We start from the raw sequence: 13,629 nt of genomic DNA on the forward strand, positions 1-13,629 counted from the left end.
AAAAACGGCAAAGATCAATTTAAGATGATTAAAAACAGCTGATTCTGTATCATAACAATAAGCTCAGTCCCTTCCTAACCGCATATCAGTAGCGGCTAAGTGCAGAAACAATGATGAGGCTAGTATCAGTCCGAAAGATCCGAAAAGCTACTTTATATTGTCTAACACCTAAGGCTAGACAGAGAAGAGAGCCCTAATCCATACCTTTCTTGGCCTAATAAGCAACGGGCTAAACAATTATATATGTTCAACATCCTCAGTCATATCACCACATAATATACAGTGTGGCGATTTGAATGGACTGGACTTCCAATTAATAGTGAACAGCGTGCCTAGCCTCAATTTAATGTACAGTGTTAGAGCTTGACAGGGTGCAATTGTGTCCATATAAAGTTCCAAACAGGGGACATATTTGTTAGACAGAAACACATGCATGAGTCTGCCTACTTTAGAAACAATATAATAGGAGTTGTTATTAAAATTTCAGAAAGCCTCTTTTACAGCATCCATAAGGGCAAACATTGGGCCTTCAAATAAAGAACATGTCACTGGACAACGAGAAGAATTAAGGGATATGCAAGTGCTAAGTTCGGAAATCCCATTGCCATCTGTGCAGCCATCAGTTAAACAAGTGGTACGAGAATCTCGGGACACTGATCATAGGGTGTCTCATGTATTAGATAATGTCATTCAACCTGACTCATTGGATATACAACCCCATATTCCACCGGCCTGTACACCCTATATAATTGTATTGGAAAATGTTCCCTTGCTCCGGCAGGCACAGTATGAATCTCATGTATCTTTAGTGAATAAAGTTTCGTACTGGTTTAAGAAAAACTCTAACTGGCCAATTTATCTTTCCAGGGAAATTATTTCCAAAAGACAAGTGAACTCGGTGGGTCTAGCCCCAAAGTTATCCCCTGGGGATTTTATAATTGTAAACTTCAGGGATCCGAACCTGGTTAAAACTCTTTTACATAGTCTCCCACTTTTTTTTTCTTTCACTGATGGCATTAGAGCACAATCCCTAGGATATTTCTATCAGCCGAGAGTCTGCATCGAAAGAACATTCAAACAGACCACCACAGCTGCCCCTGTGAAATAGATTTGAGGTTCTGTCTACCCTGGAACTACAAGATTAACAGCCATGGGCATCGGAGGGCACAATTACAAAAGAACACTGTGTAATACTGTCTTTGCCACTCCACTCCATGTCTAATCTGGGAATCACCCGGGAGGAGGGCTTTAGTATGATCTCATGGTACATTGTGGGTCTTCGCTCCAAGATTGACAACCCGGACTGGAAAACGCTGGCAGAGCAGCACATAATCATCTGTTGCCAAGAGACCTGGCTAATAGGCTCCCCTTATATAGATGGCTATGCCTCTTATTGTGTCCCAGTAACTCCGTCAAGAGCAGGCTGAGCTAAAGGAGGCCTGGCTACTTTTATTTCAGTGACTTTGACAGACATTACAGTTAAAGAACTTTGTAAATCCCCGTATTTTCAATTGCTTCTAATCACTCTGCAAAAGCCATTTTATGTGCTTTAAATTAACTGTTACTATATTGTTTTTGATCAAACCATGACCAAGATTATAGATAACCTAGAGGATGCAACATCTCAAACCCAATTTGATAACTCAAAGGATCTTCAAATAATCTGGGAAGGGGATTTTGATATAGGAATTTGTGACCCTAGCGTTCACACTTCATGTGATATCTGTGATGAGAGTTCAGCCCCTGATGCATTTTAAACACACGCCATATGGGGACTCACTGAATAGAGTTGTTTTTGTTAAGAATCTGATATTTACTCAAGATCCGGGCACGACCATCTTACCCCAGATCCCAAAATATATGGGCTCTACATCTAACTCAATTATCAACTGTATTTTAATCAGTGAAGATCTATCACAGTTTCTTAAATGATGTGTGGTAATGGCTAGCTGTATAAGCGACCACAGTCCCATTATCTTAACTCTAAATTTAGCACCGAATAATAAGAGGGACAAGAAATTACACCACAGGGCTGTGTATAATAAAAATAAGGGTGTGAATATTAAATGGGGAAAAAATTGACAAGGCGGCATTCATCAGAGTTTTTATGGCAAATAATCAGGCACATATTGAGATAGTCCTCTCGGATTCTGCTACCCCAGAGGACCTCATACTGGCTTTTACAACCCTTAATGGCTTTATGGCAGATAAATTAACTAAATGTGTCAGCAGAACATCTGATACCCCAAGATGGTGTAATAGTGCCTGTTCAGAAGCTCATAGGAACCTAAGGCGAGCTTTGAAAAAGATCCAGAGGAATAAGCATGACGTTGCAAAAGCTAGGAAAGGCTATAAAGAGGTAAGAGGAAAAGAAAATTATATCTGAAGAACAGGGCCTGGGAAGATTTAAAAACTGCCTCTATACTACAAGACTCGTGCTTTCTGTGAGGTTGTAAATTCTACTTCCATGCTTGGTGACGAGATGCCCAAACTATATACCACAGTATTAGCTAAAGACTGGGTAGAACACTTTTCAAAAATATTTTCTCATAACCATCAGCTAGTAAACATGGTTTTATACCCAAAAACTCCCGTTGATGTAAGAGCAGCCCAGGCCTGGAGTAATTCAGTTGAGGTAAGTGATGTACTCCTAACAATAGAGAATAGCCGTCTAGAGAAATCTCTGGGACTGGATAGAATTCCAGTTGATCTGTATAAATATCTACCAGATTTTTGGGCTCCGTTAATAGCCAACGTTTTGAAAGCTGCCATAGTGGGACTCTCAGTTAAGACTTGGCAGGAAGCTACCATAGTCCTGATAGTTAAAAAGGGGGATAAAAGTCGACCTCATTGTTACCGCCCAATTTCCCTGCTGGATGGCTCAGTTAAAATCTTGGGCAGGGTAATTCTGGCTAAATTAGAGCTATGGGCACTTGAGTCCCAAGCGCTTTCGATCTGTCAGTTTGGATTTCGGCCAGGACTTGGAACCGTGGAGCAGACAGTAAATCTGGCACTAACTGCCCAAAAATATACAAAGGCACAAAAGGGTTTTGTGCACTTAGCCTTTATGGACTTAACATGTGCCTTCGATACAGTGGACCGTTCTAAATTATGGTCCATAATGGCACAGTTAGGGATCGATGGAGCAATTATTACCCTGCTTAGTAGACTCCATGAATATACATCGGCCTCAGTACGATATAATAGGAGGATGTAACAGAAGAATTCCCCTCTGATATGGGGGTCCAGCAGGGGTGTGTTCTGGCCCCAATTATTTTATTATTGAAAAGTAATGGGCTAGGAGAACAATTATGTAAGGTGGGGTAGGACACCCTGAGAACTAACTCCTGCAGAATCCCTGTACTACTATATGCAGACGATGCTGTCCTGCTAGCCAGGACAGCTAACGACTTACAAATATTGCTTGAATCTTTTAATGTTTTTATTGAATGATTTGGCTCTAAATGTTAATCACTCTTAATAATTCATAATGAAATGTGGACCAAAAAAGTCTAAAACAAGGACATTTTTACTTGGGGATTAAGAAATTGAGAAAGTCCCTCATTTTACGTACCTGGAGGTACCATTTGATATGGATTTTAGTTGGAAATGCCTATTATATGTCAGAGCCATGCAATTTCAAAGGTCGATAGACGCCATCTTTAAATTTGCCAAGAGACTAAGCCATAAGCCAATCAAAGGAATTTTATGTGTCTATAAGAGTAAAAGTCTCTCAGTAGTAACTTTTGGGGCTGGTGTCTGGGGATATGTAATTTGCAACTCACTCCAAATAGCAGAAAACAAGTTTGTAAGGAGACTTCTTGCAGTGCCCAGAGCTCCTCTGCCTCTTTCTGTCATGAGGAAGCTGGCCAGAGTTTTTTAAAAGATTACATTACATTGTAGCCATTGTTGCTCTAGGCACGAATTTGGAAAAATCCAGAAGCTGATTTTTGTAGAACAATATTAGGAAGACTGTATGAAATTGGACAACAGCTTAGACATACCCTGGTCAAGGTGCATTAAATAGAGTTTTGCTAAGATGGGGGTTTCTGAATATTATACAAATCCTGATACCTTGAGAAATGTGTCATCTGCTACAATCAAATCACTTTTTTTTATCAAAGCCTTAAGTGGCCAAGTACACTGTGTAATACCACTGGACATTCGGTGCCATCTTCTCAGCCACAAATACAACTTGCCCTCTATCTCCAAATAGACCTCAATGAAAGGCAAACAATTTTGCTGACCAGGCTCTGCCTAAAAACTATATATTTCTTGGCTGCTTTTCCAACCCAGGGCTCATGGTTTTCCTCACTTCCTGTCTCTCATGTGTCTCATGTCAAAGCACTAAGCACTTCATATTTTGTTTTAAACGTTGTATTCCTCAGAGGAGGCAATTCATTCATCCCTTATTATTAGCATTGGGGATTAGAACGAATGAATTGCCGATGTTCCATTTGCTTTCCCCAGGAACTACAGATATTATACATGAAGTTTTAAACTACCTTTTTACTGTTTTTAAGGTCCGTAGAAAATACTAGGTATTTCTATTCATCTGTATTTTACTGTGTATGTTTAATCAATTTTAATGAAACTGTATGTACGCAAACCTTTATGGCTCTTTTTGAGTCGAATAAAGTATTTTGATCTGATCTAGCACTTGAGTTAATTGATGCTGGATTGCTCCAGCAGTTTATCATGCCTATGTCACTAAAGTGTGATTTAATGTGTTGCAACCATGGAATTAAATGCACTGTCGCTGTGTTCATGATTTCTACTATTGCAGACATATAGTATAATAGATTGGGAGTGGACCACAGTCTAGCCCAAAAAAAATATGGGTTTCAAAGTGGCTAGGTCTTCAACCCTTTTCAAACCCAGCTAAAAGATCTGTGAGCTCGCCTCCACCCCCTCGCTCGCTTGGGCAAAGTTTCCCTCGTTGAGTCTCATCAGTACACATAGCAGAGCAGGATTAACTCCCATTGCCATGAGGGAGGAGCATCTACAGTGCCGAGGTAGGTGATGGAGTGTAAGTTACGTGTGGCAGCTAGGTATGGAAGGCATGATATATTAGCTATGGAAGGTTAGGTAAAGTAGGCTAAATATGGTAGGTAGGGCCAAGAGGCCTAAGATAGTGTACATTTGGCCATGATCTCTGCTTTAAACCCCATTAAATCTGGCATAATCTCTGCTGCAAATCGCCGAATCCTGTTGCCTGGTGTGAGGCAAAGGAGGTGACCAGGTCCTGACCCTGCCAGAGACAGACTGGTGGAAGAGGTTATAAGAGACGTGGCCTTACACCTGATCTGAGGTCTGTGGGTCCCTCCCCTATGGACTCCATGAGTTGAGTGGAGAAGAGGCTAAAGTGGGAACTCTGGAACTATCCAAGTGCAGGTGAAACAACTTTGCTTGGGAGGCCGGAATCCTGGCTGGAACACCGTTTGCTGGTGACTTTTAAAGGAGATTGAGGTGAGACTGGGCCAAAGACGTGGACAGATTGCCTTGCTGGAGAGGGCGATTGGAGACGACAGCCTTGGCGGTCAGCAGTGAACCCGATGGAGGTATCCAGGAGGTCCCCCTAGCCCCACCCTCCCGACTCGGATCCCTGTCAATGATAAGCATGGTGATTTGCAAATGTGAGTGGAGTGCAGGGGCGGGACAGGGACACCGCCACACGGACAATGGGGAGAGAGGCAAGGCTGGCCCTCTACTTGCAGCTGCAGAGGGGGTCCGCTGGTGTGAACTGGAGTGACTAGAATCTGGTACTGGTATTTGACAGCCTGGAGTATATGTGGTCAGATGGGGTCTGACTTGGATTCTGGTTCCTCAGTCTGGCTGGACCTTGGTTTTGGGCAAAGGGGTGTCTCTTCCTGTGAGGTTGAGCTACACATAAACCAGAAGGGATCCCGCTAACCGACATGCCGGGAGGACTGAAGTCTACTTTCCCCTTGCTTCCTCTCCCCAGGTCTTGACGGTCTGCCAGGATGAAGTGTCTGCTTACAAAGCCACTGTAAAACAAGTCTCTTGTAAAGAACAGCAGGAGAGACTAATACGAGGGACACATCTCAATGGTTAAAGAGAAGCAGCTGGGATGTCTCTCCTGATCAGAACAATTGCTGACCTTCAAATGGAGTAAGACCCACAACATTCCAGAGACTGGGCCTCCTCTCCAGATTCCGTTACTGCAATCTTGCAAGCAGTCCATGAGGCATGCCCCTCACTTTAGGGGAAAATAGGGGAACAAAGTGTTGATATGTCCATCCTGCTACAGGATCTCTTTAATATAATAAACTGAGAGACAGGGGCTAAAAGCAGGATTAAGGAAACTGAGGACTCCGCTCAGGCATTGCAAACCTCAATTGCGGATATACAGAAGGCGTTCAAACAATTGGACATCCATGCCAAAAATGAATAAGGGATGTCCAGTCTCAACAACATTAGACTGCTGGGGGTACCTGAGGGTGCATGAAGAGCGCAACTCCAAAACGGTTTGTTTTAACTGGTTGCGTCATGGGGGCAAGTGGAAAATGTATCCCCCTGTTTCATCGTCGAGAAGACAGATCATTAGTGGTGTGTCCACGCCGGGAGACATTCTTATACCTCTAATTGCATGTGTGTTTAATTATGCGGAGATGGACGCAGTCCTGGAAGCTTTCTGCAAAATTGGCAGCCTTACTTGTGGCTCTGAAAAAGCTATGGTGTTTCCAGACTACACATTAAAGGTTCAACAATAAAGACACTTGTTCCTTGAAGTTAAGGAGAAATTGTGGGCAATGCAATTAAATACATGCTCTTGTTTCCATCTAGACTAAAAGTAATATACAAGGATAACATGTTATTCTTTGACAGTCCTGAAAGTGCCTGGGACTAGGTGGAGGAGAGACCAGTAATGAAACTCAACCTTGCCCTTATAGCTCCCCTCCCCCAAAAGCAAATGAAAGGAATCTGACTGGGGAGCTTGAAAGTGTAGAGGTAGGAGAACCAGGAGATGGCACTGATCAGAAGGCCTGGCCCTCAGGGGATCCTAAGCGCTGCTTCACCTTGATGGAGCACAAGGCATCAACAGAACTTGACGCAACCAAACAGTGCCCATGAGGATAATAAGCAATGATCCTCCCTTCTGCATTAGATGGCGTCCCTTCTGTCCTCTCTCCCCCTTCCTCTCCATTAACATGAGGATACTGCAGCAACACGGTTATCTCGCAACTGGGGTGGTTGACATGGCCACCACCACGTACCCAAGTTTAATCTAGACTAGTTTACTGTTTCAAAGTGACAGGACCTTCATGAATTTGTCAAGCTCACATAATTCGTTTTCATGCATCAACCTCTTTCTCTGGCAGACACCCAGCATGTTGCAGGGGTGGACTTTCTACCAAGAGGAATTTCTGACCATTCACCAGTTGTACTCAGTTGTACAGGGCAGAGGATCGGCACCGAGGGTTGTTGAGGCTGAATGTCTGGTGGCTTGCGGACCATGAGAAAATTAAGGCGCTCAGATGAGATATAGAGGAATTATTCTCTCTTAATGCCACTCTGTGCAGTCGGCAGCTACCCTCTGGGGGCAGTCTTCAGGTGGTCATTAGGCTTTGGCCTAAGTTGCGGGTCGGAAAAAGAAGATACAGGCAGAGATAGTGCCCCTCGAGACCGATGTGGTGCAATTGGAACAGGAATTGGGCTTCATGATCCAGGAAAGTCAGGTGATAAGACTTTCAAAATGGTGCACTGGCTCGGAACTAGACAACAGGCCTCAAGCACTATACTGATTATTCGAGAGAAAGGGGGTGTTACAGATGTGACAGGTACAGCAAACACCTTTGCCACATATAATAAAAATGTATATGCTGAGAAGCAGATCCCAAAACTAGAAAAGCTAAACCCATTGATCACTGATCTACCAGTCCAATGCTTATCGGCTGATAATCTTTCAACATCAGGTGATATACCCTCTTCCTGAGACTGGCTGTTAGTCAGACACTAATCTTGTTTACAGATCACCTCTGAGTGTTTTGCGAGGCACATACTTCCGTTGTCAAACAAAACCTGGGACTGAAACAAAGTGGAATGGTTTCCGACCTACTTTCTTATAACCCTTTTTCTACACAGGCGATGTGGATCCACTATCTCAAACTTAAGAACCGGTGTGGGGTGATTTTCTTTCAAGTGTCCTTCTGAGGCTCTTCCCTAGCCCCCCCACCCCCATCAACACTACTGTCCACCAAATGTCAGTGCCCTGGAAGAACTAATCAACAGGCCCTTGCTAAGAAAGTCTTTGTGGAAGTTCTAAAGGTACCCCATTCTCTATCCTCCTCACTTCAGTGTCTGAACCGCCATCCTTCAGCCACTGGAATACAGGCAAAACACTTCCACTGCCTGTGGAAGCTGTCCTTATCCTCCATCTTGCGCCGTCCTAAACCACAGGCATCCAAAATTGATCTCACTGTTTGAGTACTCCCTCTCAAACACTCACACATTCCTACTGCTACCAATGTATCAAAGGCTCACTGTATGCACACACACAAATATACTTGACATACACACATCATAGCAAGGTTCTGAGGTAAGCATAACTGCTGAACGTTAAACAAGAGGGGTCAGTTAGTGACACACGGGCACCAATAAAAGAGACTTGGACAATATAAATCACAACATATGGTACACTTCCACTGCTGCTTTATGTGCTGCACCCAGAAGATGGACAGATGTTCTGTGCACACTCCCATGCTACTAAATGTATTCCCCTAGGCCCAGGGAAATCCTGTTTGAGAAACCATTAGGACAGGAGCAGGATACCTTGGACTAAATTACATGTGAAGACCGAAGATATCCACAATGTATGACCTAGTCCCTCTATCTGTAACCTTGCTAGTAGGTAGATCACATAGGCTTTATGTGTGTGCGGACTCTTGTGTGAGTGCCTATGAGTTTGACAGATGTTGGTTCCAGAAGTTTGGTTTTGCCCTCATTCTCCTATTTCAGTATTCCCTAGAAGAGGAGTTTGGTATGCAGAACCTCATTTTCTGTTTATTTAGGGAAGTAAACAGCAGTTCCTGTACTTCCCATATCTAGGGGAAACCACTAAATATGTATGTTTTAAGATTTACACTGCACCACATCAACAGCACACCACTCACTCAGGCATACTTGAGCCTCTCCTGTAAGGTTCAGCCCTACAAGTTGCACCGGCTTGTGTCCCCCCACATTATGATGGGCAACAGTGCCCTATCTTGTAGTACTAAGGGCTGTGTTTATTTCCAGCAGCCAATACTTGCCAGTTATTTACCCAAAGGAAACAAGTACTGGGTTTAAACAGAGTTAGGAATCAGAAAGTCAAAGTAATCCCCCCACCCCAATTGTAAGGTTTAACATTATTGTGTGGTGATCTGCATGATACAGTGGTGAATGTATTAAAGATTGTATGGCCTATGTTCTGTTTTTGTATGTTGATTTGTGTGATAACAGTACCATGAGCTCATCAGGCACCTAAGGGATAGGAATTCTGCATAGATCTTGCATAAATCGTGAAGACTGTGGCGCGAAGCTGAGCTTATTAAAAGTGGTGCTGTCTTTTTAGGGCTACTTTGTCTATTTTTCGTCCCGATCCGACCCTGGTTATTATCCGATAGAAGCCCACAAATATTAGACGAAAGAACTACTGTCCTGTGAGAATTGGTACATTTCCACGCCATGCTCCCTAATCCTCCAGTTAGGAAGTCTTCTGTGGTCATCATTTAGGATCCTCATCAGTGGCGGCTGGTGACATTTGAAAGTGGTAGGACGTAAAATGCTACGCATGCCTTAACTTATGGTGGGTTTGGGGGGTTCTCCCCCCCGCCCGAGAAAAAAATTGAAAAAAGAGTTGACAAATGGTGCATTTTTAGGCAAATTTGAGGGATTCGTGTTAAGTTACTTCATCTACTGCTGCCTAGAAAAAACAAGAGCACACCTGAAAAACGTCAAAGCACATCATAAAACGAATACAAGCAGAATCTCTACATACAAAATCAAATATTTATGCGCGTTATATTTCCCCTTTTTTTTCACCCTCGCAAAGTGGAAAATACCTTTTTCAAGGGGAAAATACTCCGCTCCCTCAGGCCCCCGCTTAACATGTGGGTGTTCTCTTCCCATTCAACCTAGAACACTACTTACTATCCTGGTCAAAGATCGCTTTACCAAACTGCCAGGTTACAATCCATGCCATTATATTCAATGTGCATAGTGCTTTGAAGACAACCATGAGACATCACAAAGTGCAATAAAAATATCAAAATAAAACGTATAAAGGGGACCGACCCTACAAGTTTAAGTGAACCATTTTCCTTGAAATAGTAGAACCCTGCACTGATGTCACAAGTGTGATATCTTTCCTTGCTTTGGCGAGTGAAAGACACGCTTGGATAGATTGGGCAGGACTTCTGGGCCCCTGGCCTGAAAGGGGGTTCTACCCAGCCTTCACTTCCTAGCCCCGGGGGTCCATTAATGCCGCCTCTAACAACACCAGAGACCCTGCACCCGGGTATACCTCCTACTCTGGGTGGGAGGGTCACCAAGTGCAGCGATGAACAGGAAAATACACAATGCCCACCCCTAACTCGCTCCCCAGAGCAAGCACCAGTCTCGTTGCAACTATCTTACATTTTGCAGAGTTACGGCATTTTTGCATTCTTCTATATCTGCGCCCTTTGTCTAAGTGCTTCCAAGCGCTACAAAGAAAACGTATGTACATCAATTAAATGCACATACGCTTGGGATAGCTGCACAGCAAAGACGCTCTCCGCATCACTACCCCAGAATAAAATATCTTATATGCAGCGCTTAGAAGCGGCAGAGGTGCAGATATGAAGCACTACACGACCGCACGTTATTATGCTTCTTTTTAAAAGTCAGAGCCAAGCTATGTTAATTAGGACACTGTAGGGCCTTCATGTCGGATTGAATGATTTCCTGAGCGCACATGAAATTCAGCATTCTGCAGTTCTTTCTAATTCACCCTAACAGCGTATATTGGTCTTTCAGTTCATCTTTCTAAAAGCTTAAGCTTCAGAAAATAACAAATGAATAATATAGCTATTCATAAGTTTGGGTCCCCACCAATCACACTCGGTTACACTCTCTAGCTTTACCGTGCGGTTCCACAGCTCTTGCTACCCCCTGCGAGCTGTAGACATGTTTAACTTCTCTCTTTGCTGCTCACCACAACTTAAAGAGAAGTTAATACTTTTCTGTTTATATCAGATGACAACAACAATCTTATCCCCAGCAAAGGTTTTTCACTCACAGATGTGTTCCCGGTTTCATTTACAGTGGTTTCCCGTGAACGGAGGCTTCAGCTTATAACATCACAGTTACAATCATTACAGTTACAAAATAAAAAAACAGGAAACAAACATGCTAATCAGTAGGCGACGATGCAAGATCTTTTGCTCCATCCTGGAGTTCGAGCCACAGGTTTCAGAAAGTGGACTGTGGAGACAGTGAGACTTACTTGCGTTTGTTGCTATAGCCTGGTGTAAGCAGCATGCCCTTCCCTCGCAGTCACCCCGTAACCATAGCCAGGCCGATGGTATGGAAGGCCAAGTGGAGCTCTTAAGGGAGATGGTGTGTCTGCGGGCAACGATGCCAAGATCAAAAGAGAGTCGGCGAAGATGCTGCGACTGAGCCGCATGCACTCTGCATAATTTTCACCTTGTGGCGCTCTCTTACAGTGACTGCAGCCGGTGACCGTGCCAGTGTATGTCCCGAGCAGCAAACAGTGAAACACATATAATACAGCACACCTGCTGAGTAAATGCCGATTATGCCGAATTCAAACCTGCGTCTGCGCAGCCAAACTCTTCCACAACCCACGCCCCCAGCTCCCATTATCCAATAAGGAGGCCTTAAAGTAGCGCGAAGGCAAGGGAGTGCTCCAATTATTGCCACCCACTATTCTGACTTTAGATAGGCCAGCCCTGCCCCTTGCCATTGTTTTCAATAGCGCGCTGCGAAAACCGCCTGGGCCGCAGCATAAGCGCCCCATTTAAAGCCAACCATTTGCGCTTTGTCTGGCCACTCCCTTCAGGCTGACATCCCTGTTCTCGCATGTGCTTCCAGGGCGAGCAATAGTCCTCGCCCCGGTCAGCACATGCGCAGGAGGTCTCTGACCTTCCCCCCCCAAAAAACTACGGAATTTGTCATCACACGCAGCAGTGAGCAAGCACTTCATTTGAAGTTGCTGCAGTGCTGCATGGCATACAGTCTCTCTCTCTCTTATCTCCTCCCGTCGCGCACGCTAGGCTCGAAGCTAGTAGGGCAACGCCCCTTTCGCCCCTTAACACCAGCCGCCCCTGAACATAGAATGGAAGAGAAGGACGTTTATAGAGGGTATTTTGTTTTTTAAGAAATGCGGGTGAAAATGTTAATAAATGTTGGCAAATACCCTCAGTTCAGGTGCTCAGCATCGCATGGCAATCATTATATGAACAGATGTACACGCTTCGGGTATCGGTTGCTATTTGTAGCATACAGGAAGAGGCTGGATATCAGGAACTGTTAATTGCATTATTCATACGGTCATGACGCTGTGTGCTTCTTGAATTCTCAGTTTCACTGATGATGCTGGTAGGAAAGGGCACATAAATAATGCACTGGTTCATCCAGTATATCGTGTGAACTGGAGATTTGAAACAATCTTTTAATCTCGCCATTTTATCTTACTTCCAACTAATCTGTACGGGTGCCAGCAAGATTTTTGTTGTACGATGTATTGCCTTCGAAACGGTAAGTAAAGTGCTTCTCTGTGCTGAGGAAGAGGGAGTTATCCTCATTTATAACAAGCTAATGGCTTCTGTCTGGACAGATAGCCACTGTGATTGAAATTCCACACCAGTGTGAGCCCTGGGGGCTGCCTGCTAAATGCTACGTGTTATCAAGATCGTAGTGAGGATATTTTGCTAGGAATCAACTATTAAGCATACCACGTGTCTCCAGCCTAATGCAATGGGTACCTTAAGCAGGGCATGCAGTTTAGAACTGAATATAGGTGGCGACTTTAACAAGAGATATCATTTGGACTGTCTTGTTTGCGACAAAGGCCTTTCTATCCCATGGATAGCATACTTGAATTTTTTTTTCTAAAAGGTCGGGATGCCGTACACATTCTGTGAACGTGGCTCTAGCAGCCGCATAAATGGCGGACATTGAAAATGCAATAGGGCTCGCATTTGTTTGAGTTAGAGCTATTGGCTTTGTACATGGCAATGTCTTTACCTATGGGTTTTTGAATGCATGTATGTGGTGTGTAGTGGAATTATGTGTGTTGGATTGGATTTGTTGTGTAATTGTGTGGTGTGGCGTGAATTGGATTTGTGTAGTGGAATTAATGGGGAACGGTGTGCTGTGGAATTATATGGATAGTAAATATGTGGTATTGAGTGTACTGGGATTACGTGGAGTGGGATTGTGTGTTATGGAGTGTAAATATTTGGAAAGGTATTTTGTGTTGTGGAGTGGTATGTAGTGGAGTTTAATTATATGGTGTACTGTTGAATTTGGTGGCACGATGTGTAATTGTGTGGTGTGGATTAGACATATGTGGTGTGTTGTGTAATTGTGTTGAGTTGTATTATGTGGTTTGGTGTTGAACTA

At 43.8% G+C, this 13,629-nt stretch overlaps 1 protein-coding gene and 1 long non-coding RNA gene across 3 annotated transcripts in view; one reads left to right on the forward strand and one right to left on the reverse strand.

The window, feature by feature from the left end:
* The window catches only part of LOC146861749 (uncharacterized), a 74,125-nt gene extending 62,372 nt beyond the window's left edge, over positions 1 to 11,753 (reverse strand). For both annotated transcript variants that reach the window (XR_014978042.1, XR_014978041.1), the window contains exon 1: positions 11,489 to 11,753. This is a non-coding gene — a long non-coding RNA (uncharacterized LOC146861749). The remainder of the gene's footprint in view (positions 1 to 11,488) is intronic.
* The window catches only part of LOC146861750 (pro-neuregulin-1, membrane-bound isoform-like), a 689,810-nt gene that overhangs the window by 17,510 nt on the left and 658,671 nt on the right, over positions 1 to 13,629 (forward strand).

Source organism: Triturus cristatus, chromosome 2_2, assembly GCF_964204655.1.
Source record: "Triturus cristatus chromosome 2_2, aTriCri1.1, whole genome shotgun sequence".
Classification (NCBI taxonomy): domain Eukaryota; kingdom Metazoa; phylum Chordata; class Amphibia; order Caudata; family Salamandridae; genus Triturus; species Triturus cristatus.